This window comes from Acanthopagrus latus, chromosome 22 (genome assembly GCF_904848185.1).
Source record: "Acanthopagrus latus isolate v.2019 chromosome 22, fAcaLat1.1, whole genome shotgun sequence".
Taxonomy (NCBI): Eukaryota; Metazoa; Chordata; class Actinopteri; order Spariformes; family Sparidae; genus Acanthopagrus; species Acanthopagrus latus.
In genome coordinates, this window is record NC_051060.1 from 17,425,153 (window position 1) to 17,439,534 (window position 14,382).

The following is a 14,382-nucleotide window of genomic DNA, read 5'->3' on the forward strand; positions in this document are numbered from 1 at the left end:
ACGCGCTAGCTCAGCGATGGGTGAGATAAAGATGAGATTTTGTACAGTTGGATGGTTAACTGGCTGCAGACCCTTCTCTATCCCACCAAGTGCTCACCCAGCAATTGAAGTGTTATTAGCTCACATTTTTAATAATGAACCTCAGATCAGTCAGATTACGAGTGATAATGGAAGGATCATTCTCATCGATCCAACAGTGCAGCCATCGTTACAGTGCAGTGAGGAGTTTTTAAAGTGTGCTTGAAGAGAATGGTTTGTGAACTGAAACCTCTTTCTCACTGGAGGGAGGAAAAAAAACAGTGACACCCACTAACATCTGGCTTTTGTTCTTCAGTGGGAAAGGGTACATTCATTCCTGGGTCAAATGGCTCTGCAGTAGTCGTAGGCGTTTACCGCCTCCAGCTTTGTACGGCTTTGTCAATAACACGTTCAAGAACTGCTGAAACACTGTTCAGTTGTATGCCTTTAGTTGGACTGAGAAGACTGAAGTAACACTGTCACTAGACTATGCTGTTTTCCACGGTTCTGTGTTTTCTGGCATAGGTTTTGACATTAAGTGTGAAATAAAACAGAAAGGCAAACTCATCTGCTGCAATGGGAAAGGATGAAAGAATTGCCAATTTGGCGCGCAGATAGTTGAGTGGTTAAGAGCGCATGCCACATATGCATCAGACCTTGGTTTGAATCCCAGCCGGAGGACCTATGCTGCATGTTGCACTCCTCTTCTCTCCCATTTCCTATCAATCCACTGTAATATAAACGTGCCTGTGCCTGGAAACAAAAAAGAATTGCCAATTTTCCGCTGGTTTACATGCATTTAAAAACCAGCACATACATGGGTCAGATAGTGAATATTCATCGGGTGGGATCATGTGATTTTTGAAAGCTCTATAATTCACAACTGAAGGCAGGCAGCCACTTTAACATTAAATATCACAACAGTGCCACAGAAAAATGTGCCCTGACATGAGCTGCAGCCATAATCTACGAGCAGGTACGGCTGGATAAACTTCATGAATCAGCATTACAAGTCCATGACACAAATATTTTGTTTTTTTCTTCATACTGGTTGAGGATACTGCTCTGTTTAAGACTTCAGACTGCCAGTTTAACAGATATACAATCACACACAACCTGAGTTTATTGATTCGATCTTATTAGTCTACTCTTCTGCATTTTGCACTTTGTAATTGGTTTATGATCATCTTCCATGTAATTGTTGTAGGGAAAATTAAAAAAAAAAAAAGAATCATATTAAAATACATTTTTCTATCAGTCGTTTTGGACCAATCAACCATCAGCTATGCCAATTTGACCTAGAAACACCAATATCTCAGGTCTATGAAAACACAGAATAAAACAACATAAGTAGGCAGGTCTTGCTTCTTGCTGATCTAGCAGACATTATGCCAGTTTTGAACAGTCTCCAGTCCCAGTGGTGCGAGGAAACATCCGCAGGGGAACAGATTTTGACAGGACACCAGCACTCTCCACTGAGCGAATGTCTGTTCACTCCTGTTTTACCACGGTTTCATCACTCTTCCTCTCTGCCTTCTCTGCCTCTGTAGGGTTCTTTTTTCATTTCGCAGTGTGGAGTTTCCACAGTTGTTCCAGTTGTTGCACCGCTACCTGGGGACAGCGAACGGGGAAAACCATCCCTCTACCTGTTTGTGTTTCGCAATGGGATACCTGCTTCCTTTGTGCTGTAAAGTAATCTTCAGAATTGAAATAGGCCAAATAGCGTATTAGCAGTGCAAGTAAGGTTTATAGGGAACCATTATATAAAACGTTGTTGTTATTTTTCTACAGCCATCACACTTAGTATACTAAGAATACTAAGAATACTTCAGAATACTAAGTTAAAGCAAAAAAAAGTTGTCTATTGCAAGTTTAATGAAAAATTTTTTCACAGTGATATGCAACATGTGAAAAATGATTTGAGCTGTTAACTTTAGAGGCAGTGGGGTGATTTCAGTTTATTGACACCAAGGGCTTCAAAGGAATAAAAAATGCTCAGCGCAGGTGCCATCCATCACTCTCCTCATTACGTTCCCCCTTTCCTTTTTCATTCAATAAACCAAATGTCTATTTTTTAATTTGTTTTGCTCTTTGCTTTTGTCCCAAAGCCGCCGAGTTAACCTGCTTTAAAGTCCAAGCAGAGCTGCGTGGACTGTGAAATCTGTTCCACAGTTAGGATGTGCATCCTCTGTCCGCCGTATGACTAATTTGTTTTTTTGTTCATGGTTATTTAAAGATAATACATTCATCCGGATGAACTGGAAGTTTGAAAAGGGGCTGAGGAAAACTGAAATGCTGCAGAGTGGAATCCAGTTGATGAGGGTATTTCTATGCTTCGTTTCTTTTTCTGAAAGAACTCATTTCTAGGTCTTACTATTGATGAATTGTATGTATAATTGTGTTTCCCTGGATTAAAATGTCTTTTTAAACACGCGTTTTCGAGCTTTATCCTTTAGGAAGGACAGACAGACATGAATGTATAGGATCATGGAGTTGGAGGTGCTGTATGTGGTATATTCATACATCCCAGGTGCAGAAAGAATAGTCTGGGGATGTACTTCCCGGATTTTCAGCACTGACTGAAAAAACAAAATCCAAATCCACACATGCTCTGAGCAACCTTCTACACTGTGTGTGGCTTCGCAGGTGAAGCTTGTTAATTGTTAATCTGACATTGTATGACTCAGTTGTCTTCCACGTGCTGTAACATTCACCTTTGGGTTTATCTTTTTTTCTCTATTCTATGTCTAAAACTTGCACATGTATTGCACACTTCAAACCAAGAAGGAGCATTAGAATGTGCAAAATACAAATGCTTTAAATCAGCTTGTATGCTAAAATACAAAGTGATGTTTTCTCAACTAATTGGCCACTGAGGTGAGTAATAATGTCCTTTGCGGTCAAAGTGCGCAGTGTAACGTGGATGACTTCAGTCACGGTAGCTGTGGTGTCAGGAGGTGAACGCCACTGCGCCATTTGGTGTTGCTGTGTGTGCCAGACTATCTCCTTAGTTGTTTTGTGCCACTGACATTCATGACAGAGGAAGAGCGCAACAAGTCTGGGAGATAATTCATCCCTATTAGAGTCAATATCACAGGGGTGTTAAAGTGAATTATCGTCACGGTCATCTAAAGCAGCCTCATTAAACCATAAAAGGACCATGTCTCTGACATCAGACGCTATCTGCTGATCTTAACGGAGAAATAAAACATTTATTACACTCTGGAGGATTTAGCATGCTTTAAAGTTTCTCTCAACATGTCCCAAATCTGCCTCTTCTCTCTCTCTTAGCAGTGTTACTGCCCTGTTTTATGAGTCTGAAATTAGCCGTAAGTTATTTTTTGCTAATACGATCAGAAGATGTTTGACGGTCAGAAGCCTCCGTCTCCCGTCGATGCAGATTAGGTGGGTTGAGTATCAGAAAGTCAGGGCGCTTAAATGCAGTTGTATCACAGAAGCCCAAGGGTGCACTTTTTAACAGCAGAGGTTGTAAAGTGCATTTGCCAATGATGAAACCAGACAGAACTGATAAACTCTTATTTAAAAAAAAAAAAAAAAAAAAAAAGAAACAGCTGGGAAACGCTTTCTTAAAGTCCCTTATATTGTGTAAAAAACAACAAAAGCAAACTGTCAGTCTCCAGAAGAAACACGATGATGGTGGAATGAGATTATGTTGGTATGATTTGAATAATACGCTTACTGGAGACAGTGATGGATTGAGAATATGTTGCTGTCTCTCTGGTTGTCTTTCATAACCTGATAACCTTCCATAGGTTGAAAGTACATTTACACAGAAACTGGAGGTTAGTAGTTGTGTATTTCCCATTTTATGCTACTTATTACTGAGGGAGACAGTGTGCTTCTTACTCTACTACTCTTACTCTTACATTTGTCTGATAGCTCTAGTTACTAGCTACTCTTGAGTAGCAAGTCTACTCAAAGAACCATATGATAAGCTTGTGAGTGCAATTTATCTGTGAGCAGTTTGTAACGTAACCTGAAAAATGAGACTGCCCTGTGTCTCTCAGGTGAGTTTTATCTTGGGACCCTTTTGTAGGGGGCCAGCCTTCATATGACAACATTTCTTTATATAGAAATGTATATAAAGTACTTATAACTAACTCTTTAATGATTCTTACACGATCTGACAAAGTGGCATGTAATAATATCAGTCACAAGTCTGACTAGTAGGGTTCTGAATGCAGGACTTACTTTAATTTTACCTAAATAAAGGATCTGAATACTTCGTCCATCACTGCCGGCTTTAAGCCAGCAGCTTCTGTGTCGTGATTCTGCATCGCTTGAGTCTTCAGCCCACCTTTTGCCACCCCAGTCCCAATCATCTGGACGTGCCCGCTGCCTGATTCAAGTTTGAATCGATACAGCTGACTGAATAAGAGAATCCCCCACAACAGGGTTTGAATAAACAACAGGCATTTCCCCCTCTACAAGTCTGGATTCACACGTTCAACTTCTAAAAAGTTTATAATCTCCAGTGAGACGAGTGAACTTTAACAAGCATCAAGGTCTTTCGTAATCAGCCGCTCTTGTCTCTATCTCCCTCTTCACACGGGCTGTTGCTGATACAGTTGAAGGAAAGGGCTCTATCGCCAGTTTTGAGAAAGCAGGAGTGTGCAGCGATATTCCTGAATATGCGATTATAAATGCCAAGAAACTATCTTCAGCAGATAGTTTATAGATATGAGGTGGCTGAGACGCAGGCCAAGAGAGCTGATTGCAATAGATCCGGATGTTGTTTAATAAGTTTGGTGAATTACCTCACATCACCCCTCTCCTTTATCACATTGGCTCTCCCACACGCTCCCCCTCTACTGACTCTAATATGCTCTTGTACTGAAATCAAAACACAATTGAAAAATGGCTCTGTTCTACTTATAGGCTTGCTGCATGGGAGCGTACGGAGTAAATAACACACTGATGTTTCATATCCAATAGATTTTTTTTTTATTTATATTGTTTGAATACAATGTTGTTATGGTTTTAATTTCAGGGGAGAAAAAATTGTGGGCCAGAAATATTAAATGTGAAATGTAAAATAGGCCAGAGGAGAAAAATGTATCGGCGATACGTGAATATTGGCTTAACACATTAACATTCAAGCTGTTCCTGAAGCACAGCTTAGCTCCATCTGCAATTACTGTTTCTAAAAGGATCAGTTAACTAATCTGGGAGAATATGCTTGTTTGCCTTCTCTCATGTATGGTGAATATGAAGCTGCAGTCAGAAGCCTGTTAGCTTAGCTCAGCAAAAAGACTGAAAACAGGTGGAAACAGCTAGCCTGCCATGTCCTAAAGGATCAAAATCCAGCAGCCCCTCTAAAGAATACTTAGAAAGAACAGTATCTTGTTTGTGTGTTTTTTTGTTTGTTTGTTTTGGATGCGAGACTAAGCTAGGCTAAACTAACTGGCTGCAGACTCCAGCTTCATATTGAAAGACAGTTATGAAAGCATCATCATCCCAATAAAAATCGAATTTCCTCTCAGATTGTGGTATTATAACTTCACTTAATTAGCTCGCAAGAGTTTCTAGAGCTATTGTTCCGTGTTGTGTACTGACAAGAACAATGACACTGATCTGACACACATCACAACTCATCAGGCTTTAGTTGCTTAAAACAAACTGTGGTGCCGGTATCTCTTGAGACTTTTTGACAAATCAGCGTAATTGGAAATCGAACTGTTTGGCCACAAGAGACGTGAAGATCAACAGGATGAAGGGGCTGGTAAAATGAAAGTGACTAATGGATAGAAAAGATCTCAGAGACAAAAGAGGACTGAAACCATGTTATTGAACTTAGACTTAAGAATCTGGTTGCCATGTTTCATCAATGAAGAAAAAATGTCATGAACTGACATTTGAGTCGGCAAAATAAAATATCAGTGATGCTGCTGGAAACTCTGTCGGCGAGGTTACAGCAGGTTTGCATTAAATGAAACGGTGGATAATTGAGTTGTTTGCATCCACAGGCTGGTAATTACTCACTCTTGAGAGCCTGTTGCTCCTGTGAGCTCTATTATTAGCTTGATGTTGTTCTCAGTGCGGTGGTTCAGTAAAGGGCTGAAGAGAAGACCATAAAATTAGCTAATTTCCTGTTTTAGCAGATGATTTTTTTTCTCAGAAAGTTCTGTGGGTTTTCTGTGGCAACGACATGGTTCTGTGTCCTTTTCATCAGGCTTTTGCCCTGGTTTGCAATAATAACATTAAGGTTTTTTTAGCCTTTGAAACTCTTATGCTTCAATGTAATTATAAAAACCCAAATCCACAGGTTTTTTTCGGCCTCTTTATGGCTTTATTGACAGAACAGTGTTTAGATATCACAGTGAGGGGAGAGGACATACAGCATATTGGCCACAGGTCGGGCTCTAACCCAGGGCCTCTGTACATGGGCTGCATGCTCTACCAGCGGAGCTACCCTGGTGCCCCAATCTGCCATTATTTTCCAAAAAAAAAAAAATTTTTTAAATCAATTTAACACTCACTTCAGTATGGGGTGAAAAAAGAAAATCATTGTAGACACACTTCCAATTTATTTGTGAAGGCAAAGTGGTTACGAAACCCCTTTGAAAACCGACACAGGAAACTGAAATGGGCAATCTCCGCATACAATAATGTGTTATTTCAGTTCAGAGCTTTCAGCACTTTTCACTTTCAGTAGTTATACACAGACTCGGGAAAAGCAGAAGGAAGGAAATGGTGACGTCTGGCCAAACCTTATAACCCACTTCTAAGTTTGCCAGAGTAGTGGAAAAAGCTTAAAAACTCCTCCAACTAAACTCTTACATTTTTGTGGCACCACTCTCTTACAATGGCCCTGATCGCTGCTGCCTATAGTGTGAGTCATGCATTCATGTTGTATGCCACACAACGACACTGTAATATAACAATCTTTAACCTGAATTGGCAATATGAAAGGTTTCTTCGGTGATAATACTTAAGTGGTGCATTTATTTTGGCAAGAAACACAATAGGCTTGATGTGTCTTGTCTTACTGAGTTACTTCTATTTAATTCCACACTATTTGTATTGAAGTCAACCTTAACCATATGAGACACTGTTGCCCCCAAGTGGTCTGAGAAAATAGTGCCCGAGATATGTGGATGGGACCAGGTGAAATCTCTCTTTCAATTTTATGTCGGTGACATTTCCAAGACCAAGGACGGGGGGTTTTCTCGATATGTCACGTCTGGGGGCACACACTAAATCAGAAAAGGGCTCGATAATCCCAGGCTTCAAACCTAAACACAAGGTCAGACTTTTACCTGTGTAAATCCCTGTTTTCTGCTGCATACTGTTAGGGCAGGGGAAACTGACATTATGTGCGAGCAGAACAGAAAAAAACCAAGGCCCATTCATCAAAAGTCAGCATCTCCCGGCATGCTGTAGTACAATCGAGTTTATAGCAGTCACTTGGTGCACTTCTTCCATCTGCTTGCAAAGCTTCTCAATACAGAATAGCTGGTGAATGCAATTGGTGGAAGAGGAAATTGAATTTACAGCTCCTTAAAACATTTTACAAACCATCCCTCAATTTACTAATTGCTGTACTCAAGTTGAACTAAATGTGTTGGGGTAGTAACAATTGACTGTATAAAATATGGGCGAAGATTCTAGATCTGAAATGTGAAGCCAATTTGGAAGAACCTTAAACCTGCATTGTCTCTAATGGCCAGCAGGGGGCGAATCTACAGGATTTTAAAGCTTATGAGAAAATTAGCCTACTTCTCACTTGATTTACTACCTCCGTAAACCGTTTCCTAATGAGTTTCTGGTCTCAATCTGTAGGTTCAAGTCTTCATCAATACAGCATGATTTCATGAGTTCATTTGTAAATTGCTGTCACATTTAGAGTTAAATAGATTACAAAGTTCAGTTCTGGCTCTAATAAGATGAGATGGTAACGGCAGTGATGCCAACAAAGATGCTTTAAGACGATTGTCCACAAACCAGTGGTGGTCATCGCTGTGGGTTTACACAGAATGTACACACTCCAGTTTCCTTGAAATGTTTTGTTTCAACAGACCAAAGATATTCAGTTTAATACCACACAAGACAAAGACGAGAATTCTTTTACATTTTTGGCTTGAAAAGATTTCGTTAAATGACTTGAATTACTTGATTGTCAACATAACCGCCGATTCCTTTTCCTTCTGTTGACAAATTGTTTCAGCTATAAACTTGTGTGTGTCATTCATGTTCATGTCGCCTTCTGGCACACAGTTTTTCTGACAGGAGACAAGCAGCAGGGAGCCTTGAGCCACCTGATGACCCCTCACTGAAGCATTTCCATGGTTGTAGTATGATGGACAGCTGAGTGCGGGGTGGGGTCTGAAGGTCGCGCGTACTGTTCCCTCCCTTTGTGTTCCACGCTCACACTAATCACATCCTCAGCCTTGACAGGCCATCCATCTTTCTCATCCCATGCTGTATTCCTCCTCCTCCTCCTCCTCCTCCTCCTCGCTCTTTTTGTTACAGCTCAGAAAAGAGGTCACAGCCTCACCAGACAAATGGAAACTACATCAACGGAACACGTCAGATTCAGGGATCATTTCCTGCAGCGTGGAGCAGACTTAACCTGTCTGATCAGGGAAACCACTGTTGAACTACAACAGGTCCATATATCCCTGTGCATTCACATCATTCTTCTATATTATAAATCATATTCTTATGAAATTGGCACTGGTCACTCATTGAAAATCTTCCCCACCTGCAGGAAATAACACATTTAAAGGAGATTCATACTTACAGTAAAAAACATCTGTACCTGCTTAGCGAAAACATCCTCTCATTAAAAGATGGTAAATGCTTCTAACCATTTGGGACTGATTCTGATTTAATCTCTGTAAGGGGCCTCTCTAATCAGCACTAACAGACTGCTGGGTCAAATGCAACAGCTGCTTTTCTGACTCACCTAATAACTCACCTAGATTAAACATTTTTCTACGTGCAGTTTGCAGCAGTCTTTGAATCGTCATTTCTGTTAAGCACTGCGGTTGTGTTTTTGACTATTTGATATGCATAAAGTTTGTGTAATTAAGGAAATAAAGAACTACAAAAAGTTTAAATATTAATTTTTCAGTGATATTGCTATTTAATTTGAACCTAGACAATGTAGGACTATATATACAGTGTGGACCCATTGTATTTTCCAGCTAAAGGGGCAGTTACAGGTCATGTGTAGAGCTAAACCAAATATATCTTTGGAACGGTCTCAACCTGGAGAGTAACATATGTCGGTATAATATATTACAACTACTTACAACTTCTGGGAAAAACAGTAACACCTATAAAAACCACAATTCCCTTGAGCCGCGCTTTGTGACTTGTTATAACTCAGGACCGGGAGTTGTAGTTTTAGTGGTGCATGGTTCTTGTTACGGTCACAATAAGATATAGCCACACAACATAACATATCTGGTGCAACCAAAATAGTAATTACAGTGCATATAGATGATCCGTATTAAGAAAAGGTAATGCTGGGCCACGCCTCACACTTTGTCTATATTCTATAAATTGGACGTTTCTGCACCCACGCTGTCTCACACAGTTTTGCGCGTGGGTTCAGCAGCAAGTATGCCTGTCTGATTGGCGGTATATTAATGACAGGTCTTCGAGCTTGTGTGGCAACATGGGAGTATCTACATCCCATAGTGAGATGCCGAAATGAATGTCCAGATCCAGATTATCATCATCATTTTTTATTTTTTTTTAAGTGAATGCTAGTGGATGAACCAGACCACCCCGGAGAAAACACGCACAAAAACCCAGAGAACATGGTGACCCAACTCAGGAGACCCTGTCAGACCTGCATGTATCAGGCGGCCAGAAGCGCAACACACTCACACCTCACTTGCACAGAGATCATGTGTTCATTTCCTTTTGCTGCACAAAATGAATCTTCTCCATCCTGATGGCTGAGGTGTAACAGTCTCTAGTGCTTGTGCAAGCCTGATCCTCTCTGACTCCAGAGCCTGTATTTTTTTGCGATTGTTCTCTAACTCCTTTAAGTACTGCACCTGTTTTTCAAAGTCCACCTTGAGCTCACTGTATATTCCAATGAAGACATTCAGTTCCTGGCATTTGTCTTCAATCCTTAAATTGTGCTTCAAGGCAGCTCTAAACTTCTCCCAGATAACACGAGATGAGTATGGCAGTGGGACTCTGGATGCCCTTGTCCTCTTCAGGTCCAATTCAAGCTCATGTAAATCATGGGACAACAGCTGTATGCGTTCGAGACAGCATTCTCTCTCTTCCTCCCAGAACTCCCTCACGCTGTCTTTTTTCTCCTCCGGATCACCTAAAGATTCCGTCGGCATTTCTGTCATCTCTGGCAATGACATTCCCATTAAGTGAGATGACTCGCCGATTTCTGAGCCTGTGTTCTGTGTTTCCTCTTGTAAGAGGTTCTCCTCCTGGCTGGTTTGGCTCTGGCTGGTGCTAGCTTGGCTGGACACCTGGTTGTCCGTGTGGCTGGTCATGTCTTGAGTTTGTTAAACTCGCTCAGTGAAACGTTCATGCGCAAATGAAACGTTAATCAACAGCTGCTATAAAAAGGCCATATTTCATTATGTCAGAGCCTCAGATGGCTTTGATCTTTTACAATGACCGGCAACATTCTAAAAGAGCAGTGCCTCAAAAAGCTGTGATGCCTCCGTATGTTGCCGACTGTCCAACATTCTAACCAATGACCAAGACCAATGATGATGTCATAAATGATGTCATCATGATGTCATTGATGTTTTAGCGCAGGGCTATTCTCTGTTCTGATTGGTGGACTGAGATTAAGCTCTTTCTAGTCAGTTTAACTGTTAATAAAATCAAACTTTGATCTGTTCCAGATTACATTTATATTTAAATTGCTTCTTTTTCTTTCTTTCTTTCTTTCTTTCTTTCTTTCTTTCTTTCTTTCTTTCTTTCTTTCTTTCTTTCTTTCTTTCTTTCCCTATCTCTACCTCTATCTCTCTCACACACACATTCACACACTTTGCCTTCAGTCAGCTTCATCTTGTCCCTCTCTTCTTCCTTCTCCTCTCCTGGTCCTCTTGGTTATTCTCTTTCGTTTTACCCCATTCTACAGTTCTCATCTCAAAATGTTCAGCTTTTTAAGCCCATTCAGCCTATGACTTTCTCAGCCATTCTGCCTTTTCAGCTTTTTAAATGTTCGGCTTTTTCTGCAAATTTTTTTCCATTGGGAACCATTCTGGTTCTGCATTGCATTACAGTTTTATGCATTTCAGGGAATTAGTTACCGGTATATCAGCAGTTATTTTCTAAATCACTTCAGCTGTCAGCATTCACACTGTGTTTTTGCAGGAAATACATGTTCTAGTTCTAACTGTAGTTTAATAATCTCTTGGTTTAATGTATTTGAATTGATATGTACACTGAGATTTACATTCTCTCTTGCATTATCAATTTTAAAAAGTCTGATCAAAAGCAATAATTCCTCGTCAAAAAAATTATGTCATCATTATCCAATTAGGTTGCAGTTCATCACAGCTGACTAACTGTGTCAGTGTCAGGTTAATTACCATCACCTGCAATTAGGATCGTCATTAAAATAAAGACTCAAGGCAGTGGTAGTTGACATTGCTGATGTGTGAAACTTGATTTTGTCAGCAGGTGCAAACTGCTCTGCAGAGAGAGACATGAATCAGCAGTGGCGGCTGCCAAAATGACTGACAAAGTCACTCAATAACACGGCGGTAGCTGCTGAAGGTTGACACTTATGTCACATCAGATAAATGTTGAGTGTGAACAGCCGTGGAGAAAGTCAGCTCAACCGGACGGCTGATGTCCCTCTGGTAGTGGGAAGCAACGCTTTCTGCGTTCATTTAGACCAAAGTGGAGCCCAGAATGTGCAAGAATCTCCCTTTGTTGTCAAGCTCCCACACAAGTGCACTCTGCTGCTAACACTGAAGGAGATTCTAAATAGGTCAAATAATGAAGTGGAAAACCTTTTAAATCAAACTGTTAAAATATGTCACGATGCCGCCTTCCAGGGTGAATGCAGTTATTCTCAAACTGTTGCCCTTAGAAACAATAATTAATCACCTTTTAAGCCAAATACACACTAATAGAAAACATTTTTGATTTTATGTTATTAAATTGCACAAATTATTGCGCTCTGTGTTCAGTAAGCACCGACATGCAGTGGCGAGTTTCACCAAAAATACACACTTTCTGCCCTCAGCAACACATAGTGAAGTGTCACTTTTTAATACCTTCACAGTTCATATCACCATCGTAGTGATATACCATACAGTCAGAGCAGCGGACCCCTGCGCTCTAAATCATGTCTGACAGTTTGATGATTCGAGGGGTCACATCAGATCAGGTACGAACGTTCCTGACAAACGTGTCTCCAGCCTCCAGCCAGACTTTCCTTGGATGAACTTTACCTGCATGAAAGGTAAAGATAAAATGTAGGGAAAAGATTTCTTGAACCAAAATGTTCAGTCTGTTAAAGGGTTGAAAAAAATTGCAAAACAATAAGGAGCAAAAGGCTTTTGCTGTCTAATGAATGGAAACACCTGAAACCATAAGAAACCACATTAATCATCCGGCTTTATTGTCAGAATTTGGTTTCATTTGCAGCCCTTACCTGTCCTGTCTGTTTGTGTCGTGAGAAGCATAGATCAGGCTATAAGCTGCGGATGTGCCCTGTTCTCATTACAGTGATTCAGCAGCGTATGAAACAACCCCATCTGCTGCGCCGCCTGCTCCTTTTTATCGTTACACACACGTCTGCCCTGGTTATGTGCAGTCATTTTGGTATGTATTGATTCTGTATGAGAGAGAGAGGAGAGGATGGCTCTTGGTTGGCAGTTGTGTCCCCTGAGGGCGACGTAGAAACTCAAAAGAATCTCACTAAAAGGAAATTTTAGGTGAAAATCAGCGAGTTTTGCGGGGCAGAGATTAGAAACAAACAGTCTAAGATGAGTGGACACACTTAAGTGTTTGCTGGATGGTCCCCTGGCTCAGCGGCAAATCATCCCTGTAACCTAGCAGCACCACTCACGGTTTAATTACAGTGAGTAGACGGAGAGCAGCCGGGAGTCAGATGGTACTCTCCACTCGTGGTTGTTATTTGTTGTGTCTGTTTAGTGTCTTGAAAAATAAATGTTTTACATCAGTGGCGCGGCAATACAGAGGGTTTAATTCAGCTGCTGTTAAATTATTTCCAATTTACTCAACAAGTGCTACGTTTGTTCCATAATCTGTGATATATACGTAGCGTACAACACCAAAAAGAAGTGAACTGCCATTTTGCTTGATAAAACACCCTTATAGGACCCACTGTCATCATCTTTAACGAGCATTTTAAAACAAATGAATTCAAATTGGGAGTCGCTCATGCTGTTTGAAGACCCACAAATCATGTTATGTCTCTCTGATAAAAATAGCAAAAGAATTAATCTAAATTAGCATTTTGATTGATCTTATTGACTTTATAACTGTCTCACCGCTCCCCTGAGGGAACATTAATATTCCTCAAAGGGCACAGAGCGGCTAATTACCCAAATTATCTCACAGGCTCATTAGGTTCTGATGGCAGTTGACACTGCGAAGGCAGTCGTAGAAATTATACTGTCAAAATGTCACTCACGCTGTGAAATAACTGTGCAGCTGATCAGACTCAGGCAACTCAATCAAAACTCATTCAGTGCGTACAGTATGTGTGTCAGCATTTTACGCCCACTAACAGCAAGTATTTGACTCAATATAACTCCAAGTAAACACATTCAAATATTATTTTTTGTAACTCAAGCAGAGATTATAGATTATGACATCATATGACTATCCATCATGAGAAGAGGATTGGAAAAGGTGTCTGTGTTTACTCTGTGATTACTGATAAGCTTTTAAAACATTCATGGCCATGCATTTGTTCAAGTTATTAGGGCCTTGGATAGCGATTAGAAAATAGACCACACATCGATTAAATGGCTCAATTCTCATGACGCAGAGAAGATTTGATTTAATTCTGTTGAGGCCACTGTCAGGAAACAAGGGTCTCGAGGGTTTGAGCCAAATGCTAACATCAGCATGCTAAACATGCTCACAAAGATTGAGGTTTGTGAGGCTGATGTTTGAGCTGCAGTCTTTTAACAAGCTCACCATGATTAGCACCGCACACAAAGTACAGCCGAGGCTCATGGGAATGTAATTTGTTTTTCTGATATTAAGGCGCAAAGTAAAGTGTTTTAGACTTCAAACTTTAAGCTGGAAACAGAGCGAGAGGAAAGTTAAGGCACCAAAGTTGTTACAATTCATCCTCAAGGTGTGTTCGAACTGATGGCAGCGCTAGAGTGAGGCCAAATTGCTTTCTTTGACTCAAAAAGT

At 40.6% G+C, this 14,382-nt stretch overlaps 1 protein-coding gene across 11 annotated transcripts in view; it reads left to right on the top strand.

Moving 5' to 3' along the window:
• Positions 1–14,382, top strand: part of baalcb (BAALC binder of MAP3K1 and KLF4 b) — an 88,230-nt gene that overhangs the window by 60,304 nt on the left and 13,544 nt on the right. The window contains exon 5 of one of the 11 annotated variants that reach the window (XR_005072643.1): positions 2,255–2,446. The exons of 9 other annotated variants lie outside the window; for them this stretch is intronic. The gene's annotated coding sequence lies outside the window, so the exon portion shown is untranslated. One more of the 11 variants, XR_005072641.1, reaches the window with a different exon arrangement.